Genomic DNA, 14,335 nt, shown 5'->3' on the forward strand with positions numbered 1-14,335 from the left:
GGAAACAAGGATGTGGACAGGCCTCATAGGTATATTCCCAACCTTCGGATTCCCTTCTGAGATCAATTTCGCTCGTCTGTAGGTTCTACATGATATTCCTGTAGAAGTCACAGAACTTCCTGTAGAAGACACAGAACTTCTTGTAGAAGGTGAAATCTTGGCCCGAATGAGATCAAATCTTACAGAAGGGTAGTGGTCAAGGAGGAATTGATTGTGAGGGATGCATGCAGCCTGGTGCTGACTTCTGTCTTTGTCTTGTGCGATCCTCCTAACCTACAATGACCTTCCTGCATTCTGCAATTTATTCAACAGAAGTCAGGTTTGTTCTTTCTCTGTGTTCTTTTCTTTTTTCTTTTTTTTTTTCTCTAAGACAGTCGGGCGCCTCCAGGAGGTTTTCACCCTCACTGTCTGCCTTGGGTGCCTCCAAGAGGTTTTCACCCAAGGATCTTTTATTCTTTTTCTATTTTTTTTTGGTGCTCAAAATGTGGGTGGAGTGGAGATAGGGGCCTGCTCCACTACCAGCACTGATTTATCCAGAGTTTCAATGAACTCTTGCTTAGAAAGGGGCTTCCTGTAGATATTCAATCGATGCCCATTGAAGAGCATGGGGATGGCTTCTTCACCAATGGTCCTGATAAGGACTGAACCATTGTCGTTACATTTCTCCACTGCATATGGTCCCAGCCATCTCATCCTCAGCTTCCCTTTTAAATCCTTGTATCTTGAATCATATAACAATGCCCAATCTCCTGGCTGAAATTGATTCTCTTTAAGGTGTCGTTCATGCCATATTTTTCTTTGAAGTTGGACCACCTCTGAGTGGAGGAGGGGCTACATTCTCTGTTCATCTAGTCCATTCAGCTGAAGTAGTCCTTCCTGCTGTGCATGGTTTAGATCTAGGTCGAGCTGAGCTGCCAACCTCAATGTGTTATATTCAAATTCTATGGATAGCAAACCCTTCTTCCCGTAGACTAGCTCATAAGGTGTGAAACCTATTGTAGTTTTCCAAGTAGTGTTGTAGGCCCAAGTGGCCTCAACCAAGCAATCTGCCCAATCTCTTTTGCTGTTGCTCACCACTTTAGTCAAAATCTCTTCCAAAGCCCTATTAGTGACTTCCACCTGCCCATTTTCTTGCGGATGATAAGGGGTGGAAGTTATGTGCTTAATCTAGTGATGAGCAAGCAGGTCTTCAATTAGGTTAGAGGTAAATTGACTTCCTTGATATGTGACTAATTCTCTTGGGTAGCTAAACTTGTAGAAGATATTTTCCCTCAAAAACTCAGCCACTTTTTCTTTTATCGTTGCCTTGATTGTCTTTGTTTTTGTCCACTTTGTCAGATAGTCCGTGCACACAATGATGTAAGACTTTTGTTTTGAAGGAGGGTTGATAGGACCCACAAAATCCATGCCCCACTTCTCAAATGGCTCGAAAGTCACCTGAGGTTGGAGGGGAATTTTATCCCTTGGAGTCGGTTTCCCCATCCTTTGACATCAGTCATATTAACTGATGTATCTTCTGACATCTTGATGAAGAGTGGGCCAATAGTAGCCTGCCTGTAGAATTTTGAAAGCAGTTCTTTTTGATGCAAAGTGGCCTCCACAGGGTCCATCATAATAGGTTAGGAGGATGTCAAAAACTTCCTCTTCCCTGACACAACGCCTCAAAATCTGATCTGGGCCAAGTTTGAACAGGTTGCCCCCAATCCAAGTGAATGGGGCACTTTTCCTCACGATCTTGCTCTTCTCTTTTGAGGATAGGTGTGGCGGGAACTGTGCTGAAACCAAGTAATTTGCTATATCAACAAACCATGGAGAGAGTACTGAAATAGCAAACAGGTGTTCATCTGGCATTTGATCATCTACCATCCCTTCTTCACCTGCAGGCAAATCTAGTCTAGACAGAAAATCAACAACAACATTTTCCTTGGCTTATCAATAATGGTCAAATCAAATTGCTGCAATAAAAGTAACCATCTAATGATACGAGCATTTACATCAGGTTTATTCATCAAATACCTAATTGCAGCATGATCAGTGTGTACGAATGTTTGATAACCAGTGATGTAGTGCCTGAACTTGTTTAGGAAATGGATTATAGCTAGGAGCTCTTTCTTGGTTACAATATAGTTTAATTTTGCCTTGGACAGATTTTTACTGACAAAATATATGGCATACGGTAGCTTCTCTTCAACTTGTCCTAAGGCTGCTCCTATGGCTTTGTTCGAGGCATCTGTGTGGATGTGGAAAGGTAGGGCCCAGTTTGGACCTCTCAAGATTGGGGTAGTTACCAACTTCTCTTTCAACACATCTAGAGCCTCTTGACAGTTGTCAGTGCATATAAACTCGACATCTTTCCCCAAAATACCAAACAATGGAGATGCTAGCTTACTGAAATCTTTAATGAACCTTCTATAATATCCTTCTAAGCCTAAAAAACTCCAAACATCTCTTACCTTTTGAGGAGGTGGAACCCTTTGGATGATAGCAATCTTGTTGGGATCCACCTGTAATCCTTGCTGAGAAATCGTATGACCTAGCACGGTCCCTTCAGTCATCAGGAATTCACATTTCTCAGGACTGAGGGATAGGTTCATCTCAATACACTTGGTTAAAACTTTTCCCAAGTTAGTCAATGTTTCGTGGAAGTTGGACCCATAAGGAGTAAAGTCATCCATATAGATTTCCACTGAATCATGAACTAGCTCACCAAATATGCTCAGTACTGCTCTCTGGAAAGTGGCAGGAGCGTTGCATAATCCAAAGGGAAGGACCCAGTAGGCAAAGGTAACTCATGGACAAGTGAAAGTGGTCTTATCTTGGTCTTCCAGGCTGATTTGGATCTGATTATACTCGCTAAACCCATCTAGGAAGGAAAAGAACTTCTTCCCTGCCAGGTCATCTAACACTTGATCTATGAAAGGAAAAAGGAAATGGTCCTTCTTGGTAGCTTTGTTAAGTTCTCGATAATCTACACAGATTCTCCACTTCCCATTTTTCTTAGGCATGAGCACCAGAGGAGAAACCCTCTCACTGTTAGAGATGGGGTAGATGAATCCTGCATCCAACAACTTTTGCAATTCTTCTTTGACAATGTCCTTAAGGGTTGGATTCATTCTCCTCTGAGGCTGCCTGACTGGTTTACAATCCTCTTTAATGTAAATGTGATGGGTACAAACTGAAGGTTGGACTCCCTTCATCTCCTTATAGCTCCAAGCAAAAGCATCCAAATGGCAGTTCAATAAGCTACACAACTCCTTCTCCTGAGAGGGAGATAAGGATGAGTTGATCTTCAAGGTTCTTTTAGGGCCAAATTCCACATTCTTAACTTGGGAAGAGGTCGTATCAGCCACACAGAGATCCACTAAAGCACTGGCTTGGGTGTCTCCTACCAACTCCCTTAATGGCAGCACACTGGGAGGCAGATTTTGAATTAAATTCTCAATAAGGTCATCCTCGGTTTGAGGACCTCCCCTGGTGGCTTCCACGGTGCACATTGGTGTAGAGTAGACTTCATCCTCATCTTCCTCCTCAAACTAGAGAGGTAAGTCATGTTCGAGCAAAGGTTGGGCAGGAGTATATAGGACTAGCTATTTGGACATTGGCACATTCTTAATGGTCATGCTCCCAGCTCGATAAATGATGTAAGCATCTGCAGTAGCTAACCAAGGCCTTCCAAAAATGAGGGGGTATCCAGTGAGTTTTGCTATTGGCTGAAGGACCAAGAAGTCTGCAGGGTACTCCCAAGAATCAACAGAGACGATGACATCTTCCAAAATCCCTTCGGGAGTCACGGTGGAGCAGTTTTCTAACTGCAGTACTGTCGAGGTCTTTCTTAGGGAACTCTAAAGGTTGAGTTTGAGCATAGTGTCCTTGGTCATCACATTAATGGCAACCCCTAGATCAATCAGGGTGTGGGGAGATATAGTGCCATTGATGTGGACATCAACTACAGGAATCTCAGGGTCCAAATATTTTGGACAGATTACTTGTCCCAACATCAAGTCGGATAGTTTTCCTATGACATTGATAGTTGGGGCATCTCTCTTGCACCTGCCTGGGTGCCTAAAACACTTCTCTTTGATCAATTTGTTGTAGATTCATACGTCTTTGATGGCCTGGAGAAGTGGTATTTTTGCACACAACTGTTTAAGTTCTCCTAGAAGTTTATTCTCTTTTGGGTTTGGTTGCGTGGTTCCAGTTAGTCTCTCAGGAAAGGGTGGAATGGCTTTGGATTCGTTTTCTTGTTCCTTTTCTTCATCCTCCTTAAGAGAAGGTTGGCTATCTGGGAGGACATTCCCAGATCGTAGGTTGATCTCCTGAATCTCCACAGCATAGGTAGGTCATGTTGTCTCACCAGTATATACCTGCTGGGCCTGTCTATTATTGGGGTTCGGGTTCAGTTGAGTAGGCATCTGGGGTTGTCTTGGAGGAGCTGGAGGTAATGGCTGTGGTTGAGCAAGTGGTGGACACAAAATAGTGGGAGGAGAGTTGTATTAGGGCCTCCACCCTTGTTGAGGTGCATTCCACTGAGGTTGTGGCTGAACATGAGAATGAAACGAATGAGCAGCAGGTTGAGTATGGTATTGAGATGGATGTGACCAAGGAGGGGGTGCGGACCAGGAAGGATGAACAGGGGGACCCCAAGAAGGTATGTGAGTGGATTGGTTGGGGTTGTAATAAGTCTGGGATGTCCCTTGCATCCCCTGCTGATAAGGTCTGGATCCATGTGACCTCCTTTGGTTCAAGAAGTAGAGTGGTTCAGTGGCTCCTTCAGCCCCTTGGTACATAGCTTTAAGTCCGGGTAAGGTTGGGCATTGGTTTGTAGGGTGGTATTCCTCACAAATGAAACATACGTCTACTGTATGCAATGGACACTTGTTCCGACGATGCTTCCTTGTACATCTGGGACAAAATATGGCCAAATCCTTCTCAGCTTCCTCTTTCTTCTGTTGGATTCGAAAAGCATCCAGTTGCATGGAAATGGTTTGTCTCATCTCAGTTTTAAGGTCTTCCATCTGATTTGTAAACTCATGTTTGGAGAAGGTGGCACTAGCTGAAAGTTGATTCCCCCTACCTCTTTTCTAGGCTGCCCTAGAATGGTTTCTAAGCACAGTATTTATGTTATCATAGGGTAGTTGGTAGATGTCTCCTCCAGCTAGCAAACGAAAGGTATCTAGAAGGGCTTCAGTGATTCCTTGGAGCAGGACTAGCTTCAGAGATTTGGGGTCAAGCATGCACCTGGCCCTTTTATAACTGAGTTGGAACCTTTCTTCATAGTCTTCTAAGGATTCATCACTTCCCATGGTCATCCAAAAGATTTCTCCCTTCGTTTCCTTTGACGTACAGTAATCTCGGTATTTGTTGTTAAAGGCTTGCTGTATCTGAGCCCAAGTTGCGATTCTATTTCTAGGTAACCCCATGAACCAGTGTAGTGCTACATCCTTGAGGGTAGAGGGAAAGAGTTTCAACTTTTGCTCATCTTCTGCATAGTCATAAGTTCGACAAAGGACAACAAACTCAAACAAGAAGGTATCAGGGTCTTCAGTGGTCAATCCATGGAAGAGAGGTAAGGCTAAGGGACTTATGTTTTTCATTTTTGTGTCCCCATTGGTCTCTTGGATGGGGAAGGCACCTGCTATTCTCTCCTCATCTCCTCTACTATTTCTATTTTCAGCCATGGTCTCAGGAGGAATGTTTTCTTGCTCTTCTTCTGTTATAGGATATTTGTAAATCTTTGGAGGTTCACCTATGTGATATTCTGGATCACTGCTACCAAAGAAGAGAGAACGGTGATTGAGTGATGTGGTGGCGGTGTTGGGTAGGAATTTTCCTAAATTGTCTCTGTTCCTACGAGGCATGAAAGGAAATATTTTTAGTTGATTTTTGTGTTTTTCTCTGCTTGTACCTGCAAAACTGAAATTGATTGAACACTAAATTGCAACTAACTAAAGTAAACCTTGCTAGAATGAAAATTGTGGAATTGAAATGAAGGCAGGAAATGACTAATCTATGCTGTCGAAATGAAATGCTAGGCTACGCTTGCAGAATTGAAATTACTAAATTGAAATGCTAATCTATACTTGCGGAATTGAAATTGCAGAATGGAAATGCTAATCTACACTTGCAGAATTGAAATGATAGTCTAGGAAAGCAGGAAATGTCAAATCTACTCTTGCGGAAATGAAATTGTGGAATTGAAATGAAACAACTACTCTACTCTTGTTGAAATAAACTACTTAACAGAAGGTTATAGTAGAAGATAGAAGAAAAGAAGCAATCACAAATACTCTAACACTTCCTCGGCAATGGCGCCAAAAAGATGGTGGGCTCTAGTATTGCAGCAATGATGCTGCAACTCCTAGGACTCCCTTCTTTACTTTTATCAACCCAGTAGTTCGTAACAAACTTGGAAGCGACGGTGTTATATGCACAAGTACTAGCTCTTGCCGTAGGCTGTCACTTGATCAGCTGGAACAAGTCTACTAGGAGCTTAATCCAACTTCTATGAGCTCTTAGAAGAAGCTTTTAACTATGATGGATGAAATCTAACTCAAAAGAGGCTAGTCTACTTGCAGAAAGGAGATGAAAGCTGAAAGGAGATGCAAACCCTAGCAAACACTAGTTTTACCGACTAACCATACTGGTGCAATAAAAGAGATGAAAGTTGCTGAAATGGATGCCATTGATTCTTTGAAAGGTAAAATTCATGTGACTAAGCTACTTCTAAAGTAAAATATGAAAAAAAAAAAACATCTTTTTGTATTTTTGAGTAATCTTGCAGAATTATTATGCATGTGCTTTAACTGTTTTTTTACTGTGCAGAGGTTGAATGGCGAAAGGAAATGGAATGGGTGCTTGCAGGAGGTTGGGAAGGTGAGAAGCTGGCCTAAGGGGTCTCTATCACCCTTCGAGAGAGTTTTAAAGGGATCAGAACTCGAAAAACTGCTCACGTGAACTTCTACAGGAAGTCTGCAAGGGTTCTACAGGATGTTCTACAGGAAGGTCTAGAGGAAGAGCTGAAAGAGGATTCTAGAGGGTTGATGGTGGAAAAATGGTAGGAAAGTGGAAATGGAGGATGGATGAGGATGTGAAGGGGTCTATGATCTGGTAAATGAAGCTAAGGAATGATGAAGGTGGTTGGATTTGTTCAAGGATTGAGGGAGCAATGTTGCACAAAAATGTAGAAATTAGGTCAAATTGGAAAAGTGTGGCAAATGAAGGGAAGGAATCTAGAATTAGTGGTTGGAGTAGGTTGTATGGTGAAGGAAGGACATGCAGGGATGTATTACAGGTGTTCTGCACACTATTTTATGAAACTGATCGAACAAAGACGAGAAAGACCAGAGATCTATCTATTTTGACCTAATCGACCTAAAAACCAGAAACATAATGAACAGAAGGTTATAGATAGGAAATCATGGAAAGTAACTATGGAAACTAAGCAAGAATAGATCTAAACATGCAAGTACAACTGGTATCAACTTTTCCAACTAAAAATCTAACACTAGCAATTGCATAGAAAGGCAAAAATAGTGTTTTTGTGGCAGCAAGCATGCCTTGGTCTCAGCTCATGGTCCCAAGGAGGGAGAGGTGAGGTCAAGGATTGCTTGATGGCCTTTTTTCAAATCTTTCTGTTACCAAATTGTGAAATCAGCCTGAAGCATGAAAAGCTATTTTAATCATCAAAAACAGCCTAAGTAACAAAGCAATATCTTAACCTAAATAACAAAAATTACTCTATGAATGCAGCAAGGACACATAAAAGTACACAAAGGAGGTACTGGCACTTGGGTTGGGCCCAACCCCAAGAGCTACAGCCTCCTAAGAAAACTCAGAGCTGGTGCAAAGTGAGATTTATCTCCATTACTAAAAAAAAATCATGTCGCAACAATGTTTTCAGCAAGAGCTCAAAAATGAGTTGAAAGGCAGAGCAGCACCAAAGTGCGAAAAACAACTATTAAAGAGCTAAACTACTAAGGTTTGAATACTTCCTACTTATGCACCATGAGGACTCCTAACAGCCCCCCTTAACATTAGGGGCTTGGCTACTCAAACTGCAGTTAATCAGCCACTTCACAAATTCTGCTTGGCTGCCCCTTGAAATCATCTTTGGTGGGCTGTTGAACTCCGAGTTGATGGTGGAGAACTCGAGGAAGGGGTAATTTAGTGCAGGAGACACCCTTCCTACAAATCCTCAGCCTTGTTCCCTCGTATTTGGCTGTCAACTGGCTCATAAATGCTTGACCTTTGTCCAAAAGATGTCGAAAAATCTACAATAAGCACGTATTAGACTTTGTGGTCAAGTGACTATTCTCATTCATTCAATTAACATAAATATATTCAAAAGCATGCATAAAACTATGAAGAATGTTGGATTAATCGAGAATAATATGCAAAATGAGCCCAATAAGTTACCCATTTTCGGGGCTCATCAATGAGGTGAAGAGGGATTGATGCTGGGAGGATGATGCTAGATCAGACAACTGGGTTGTAATTCTCCCTTCTATTTAATAAAGTCCTTCATGTTTTTTTCCATATGATTGTGCAATTGTGAATGTTATCATTTGTGAATGTTGTCATTTGTTTATTATATATATGATTCTGTAATGTTTATGTTGTAATAGATCAATATGCTTTGACGGTGCTTTGTTGCTGTGTTTATGCAAGTACTCTGCAAGCGGGTTATGTATGGGGAGGAGTTACAAGCTCTATCGAGGGGGAGAGAGATCAAGAAAGGGATTCAGCAGAAGTTCCAGGCTGGTTCCATTGTCTTTCTCTTATCTGTTACACATAGAAAAAATCATTGAATTGCTTTAAACTGTTGTTTCTAGGGTAGCTACCAAACCTAGAGGGCTAGTCATTTGACAAGACACTTGTTTTCCCAAGAACAAGGATATTGAGGAGCATAAGACCAAGGAGGAGATGTGGACCATGATGGATGAGTGGAATGGTACCAGCATTGGAAAGGCGCATTCTGATTAGGATTGTAGAGATGATACTGTGCACCTTGCATTCCTTGTTGATATGGTCGAGGACCTGGGGATCTCATTTGGTTAATGAAGCACAACTTCTCTGACCCACCTTCTACCCCTCCTTGGTTAATGAAGCCTGGAAGAGAGGAACACTTATCTGTTGCATGATTCCCTTCACAAACTAAGCAAACTTCTATTACATTCGGTGGGCATTCATTCCTAGGATTTGTTTTAGCACATCTAGGAAAAAATATAGCTAGTTCCCTTTCTACTTCCTCTTGCCTCCCCTTGATTTGCATAGTATCCAACATTGGAAAGGTGCATTCTGATTAGGATTGTGGTGATGATAATGTGCACCTTGCATTCCTTGTTGATATGGTAAATCTATTCCTCAACCTCATCCTCTAACCATAATGGTAAATCATGCTTAATATAAGTCTATGTTTTCTAAAATCTTTGGCTAAGCCTACCCTTCTTCCTAAAAACCCTAGAGTAATTCTAGGCGCAGGTAGTGATGTTGGCTCCAGGTAGACACATAAACTAGTGAAAGGCTGCATCTTTGAGGGTAGAAGGAAACAACTTCATCTTTTTCTCATCAAAGGCATATTCATAGGTCCTACAGACAACAACAAACTCAAACATGAAGGTTTCAGGGTCCTCAGAGGTTAGGCCATGGAAATGTGGAAGGGAAGTAGGGATTATATTCTTCATTCTAGCATCTCCATTGGTTTCTCTGATACAGGAAAAATCATTGTTCCTATTTTCAGCCATGGTTTAGGTAGAATAGATAGGTTCTTGTTCCCCTATTGGTTCTTCAAAAAATTTATGTTACTCACCTAAAGGGTTTTCTAACTCCCTTATAGTCAGAGAGGGAATTTCACAGTCACTAAAGAAGAATGAAGGTTTAATTCTTGTGGGGGTGGGGTTTTTTGGTAATAATTTCCCTTAGTTATCCCTACTCCTACAAGGCATGAGAGAACTATTTTTTTTGGATTTTTCACTTTTTTTTAAAGCGCTAAGACTGATTGAAATACTTTGAAATAAGAAAAAGAAATAAATAAAAGAGAGGGACTAAAGCCTATGGGTTAGGCACAAACTCAAGGGTTTTAGACCTCCAAAAATAACTCAAATGCAGACCAATGGTAAACTTATCATTAACAAAAAATTATAGTCACATACATCATATGAAAAATAAGAATAACAATGTCAAGCACTAGGCTCTCTATAGCTACTCCTAGATGCAAAAAAAATTCAAATCTTAATGAGCCTCCTGGCTGGTTTATTTATACAAAAATGTAGTTGATGGAAGTTCCCTTGAAAAGAAGAGTGATTCCCTCCAAGATCTCAAAATTTATGGATCTAGTCCTCATTTATTTTCGCATGTACTTAGATTCCCATCTATGAGTGAGATTCTATGGTCTCAAGCTGATTTGGAGAGTTAGTGAGGTGGAAAATACCCCAATATTCTCTCTTGTTTGTCTCAATCAAGCCCCTATGTTATAGGTCATTTTGTCACATCCGATCAGTGAGCCTCCTAATGGGATCAATCAACATCTTATTCCCCCTTGTCACCACCTTGCACAAAGCCCTAACCATGTTCCCTTCATCCTCCATGGTTTCATCTCTAAACTACTTCATCTAAGCCAGTTTGAGGACCAACGGTCCTTGTATGCCTGCTAGGGTGTGATCACCTATATGTTTCTCCATTGTGGCCTATGTTGGTCACCAACATGTTACTCCCCTTTGCATCTATGTTAGTTTTAAAAATATGGGAGAATGATTGGGATTATGGAAGCTTCCCCTTCTAGTAGTTTCCAGAAGTTGTTTCAACTACTTACCTTGGATAAAACATTCAGATCCTATCCTTCCCTACTTTGGAGTTTTCATAACTTATCCTTTGATCATATCCCTCTATAAAAGGTGGATCTCAAGCCCTATATTGGTAATTGGATAAGAACACCCAACTTACCCTAATTCTCTATATATTCCTAGACTTCTATGTGGTTGGCGGTTGGATTTTGGAGAGTAATTATGCACTTACATTGATGTAGTGAGTGATCATCATATCATGCGTTTAGGGTGACTGGAGGTGCATATTGTGGCAAGGAAAGGACAAGTCAAGAACATGGAGGATCTCTTCTACAATTTTAACTACTACTTATGGTTGTAATCTCCTTCCATTTATATTAAACCAAATAATTCATTGTCTTCCTATATGTGATGTTTTTATATCATATATTTCAATACCATGTTGATCTATTGAATGAAGTACTTATATGATATTTTATATATCTTGTAGTTTCTTGGCTTACGTTATCTGACTATGCAAGTTCTAATTTTGGCATTCAGAGATAGAATTGTTGGAAATACTGAGAGAGGGGGTGAATCAGTATTCCTTAGGAATTAGCACTTTTAAATATTTTCAAAGCATTAGTTAATCTTGAATTATTATTAATGTCTATGCAGTAATAACAGTAAATAAAAGAACACAGTAGGCACAAGAATTTTAGGTGGAAAAACCCCTTCAGGTCAAAATACATTGAACGATTTTCTAATAAATGATTTATTCTTAAACCCCAACTGAAATGAATTTAACAACTTCCTAGAATTCTAGAAAAACATTCTTCTCCATCTCCCACTGGAAGGATGCCCCAACTCCATGGTTTCTTCAGTAATGAACTGAATGGATTCACCAGCACCCTAGCAAGCCACAACTTGCCCTATCACCACCCTACCACACTGAAGTGTTCGCAGGCCCCAACCTGTAGGTGACTTCATACACCTACCTAGCACCTCCCTGCCACCCTATAATGACTGAAATAAGACAAGATTATGGATTCCCAAACCAAGGAAAACAATCCACGATACAATAAGATATATAATAATTTTCGTGTACTTGACCAAATACCTAATCACTCTATGACCTGTAACCCAACCATAACGTCATCCCAATGGTGACTCATATACCTCCCAACACTACCTCTTCAACTCTAGGTAGAATGAATCTTTCACAAATGACACTTTTACAACTTTACAATGATAACACTTCTAAAAATGACTCTTTTACAATGATTACTCTTTTATGAATGACTCTTTTACAACTTTACAATGATGAATCTTGACCTTAAAAATACTTCATGATATTTGGATGGTTGTTATGTCTTCAAGGATGTCCCACTGCAATGCTTCCTTTGAGTTGATACTTCTACTCTTGAATTCTTGCTTGATGTTGTACTTGAATCTTATTATACCTGTATGCAAAATTTTCCCCACGAAACCAATCCCAAAACAAAACAAAATACCCTTCAACTTACCTCTGTCTGCAGAACACATGTAAATGAATAATAATGAATAAATACAAAATAAAATTACAATGTGTAGTTGAAGTGTGCTTGTCACTTTTGTTGTTGACTTGTTGCAGCAATAGACAAAGACTACCACTCTTGATATAGGTTTGGACTCTATGTAAGACTATATCCAAAACTGACCTAAAGATATATACAATAAAAACTGATGATAGACCCTAGAGTTGTGATGGACCAAGTTCTAAGTACAACAACATAGACCATTCTATCAACTATGACAAGAAAAGTAACATGAAATTACAACATCATATAGATTTACTAGACTTGGTGTAGCATCAATAATATGTAGCATCAAATGTGTAGTATCAAGAATGGGACATCCAAAATGTGGTATCAAAACTAACCATGACATATAGATACATAGAGATATAACCGAGATCCTGTATATACTTACATTGTCCTGAAACAACATATGTCAAAGATGATACTGAAAATTCAAATGTAAACACTAATCATACATAACTTGTTGCAGGAGAATTTCCCTTGACTATTGATGTGTGGTCCTTACTCCAGTGATCCTTGAATGCATGCTCTTTCTTGCCTTGTAGGAGCTCCATATTGAATCTATTGTATGTATGTAATTTCGAATCTCCAGGGTCTAAAATTTTGTCCTATGGTATCCCTATGAGTCCTATTTCCAACCCCATAGGTAGTATCAAGATTGGATTCTTCAAGAAAGAGTTATGATCAATCTCCCATGATGACCTGATTATAGACCAGTTCCATAGAGTGAATTTGTATGAACTTCCACGGTTCATTGTTGCGACCTTCAGCCCTGAAAAAGATACCCAAAAAATTACAGTCCATTCTCTTTCTATCACTATTTACGAAATTTGAATCCAATTCTCAGAGAGAAAGTTATGACGATTTTCCCAACGTCACTTGTTTGACATGGAATTTGAGGGCCTAAAAAAAACCCTAATTTCCTCATATTATATTGCCGCAAATATAGCGAACCAAGACCTGAAATTTGGTCACAAGGTTCATCAATATTTCGACTCAAATGGGTTGTAATTTCAACTTCTGAAGCTTTGCAAAATAACAGTTACAGTGAAAATTCCAAGACAACTTGTTTGAAGCCACAAAATCCATACTAGTGGAGGATATGAGGGTCACTATTTATATGAATTTCTTGTGTTGATAGGGTCCTCAACAAGTGATTTTTGGAGGGATTTTAGGAGTTTAATAAAAACATTATTAATTATTGACTATTCAATGACCACAACCAATTATGAGTTCCATGCCACAACCCCATGGGGTTTTAGCACACTAACTGGGTTACTAATTTAAAACATGAATATCTCTCAAACCGTGAACTTTATTCTTGACTCAGAAAAAAGTAATTTGTCAAGTCAAAAATCCCATGCAAGATCATGGTAGACCCTGGTGCTACTTAAGTTGACATCAATGACAACCACTGATCAACAATCTCCCCCTCTGGCATTGATGGAAACACAAGTACAACCCTTGCGATCATGACACCTCTTCCTACTGCCTTCTCTCCCCCTTTGTCATCAATGGCAATAGGTAACTCCCCTTGAAAAATTGTCGTCCTGCGGACCTGTACACACCTCCACTCCCCCTTCCTACTTAGTTAGATAAGAAAAAGATTCTAATGAGAACTTGGGAGAATACCAATCTTTTGGCGTAGATAATCAAATGCTTCATGAGGTAATGGTTTGGTAAAGATGTCAACAATTTCTTCCTTTGTGCCAACATATTCAAGCTTGATATTATTTTCAGCGACCTGCTCTCTAACGAAATGGTATTTGATCAGAATGTGCTTTGTTTTGGAATTCATCACAGGATTTTTGGAGATACTGATGGCACTGGTGTTATTGCAGAAGATGGGAATAACCTCATCAAAATTAACTCAAAGATATTGCAAGGTTTGCTTCATCCAGAGAACTTGAGTACAACAAGCTGATGCCCTGATGTATTCATCTTCCACTGCAGATAACGTGATTGGAGACTGCTTTTTCCTTAACCACGAGACAA

Source organism: Pinus tabuliformis, chromosome 4_2 (assembly GCF_031772625.1).
Source record: "Pinus tabuliformis cultivar Carrire ecotype Pingquan chromosome 4_2, CPIR1, whole genome shotgun sequence".
In the NCBI taxonomy this organism is placed as follows: Eukaryota; Viridiplantae; Streptophyta; class Pinopsida; order Pinales; family Pinaceae; genus Pinus; species Pinus tabuliformis.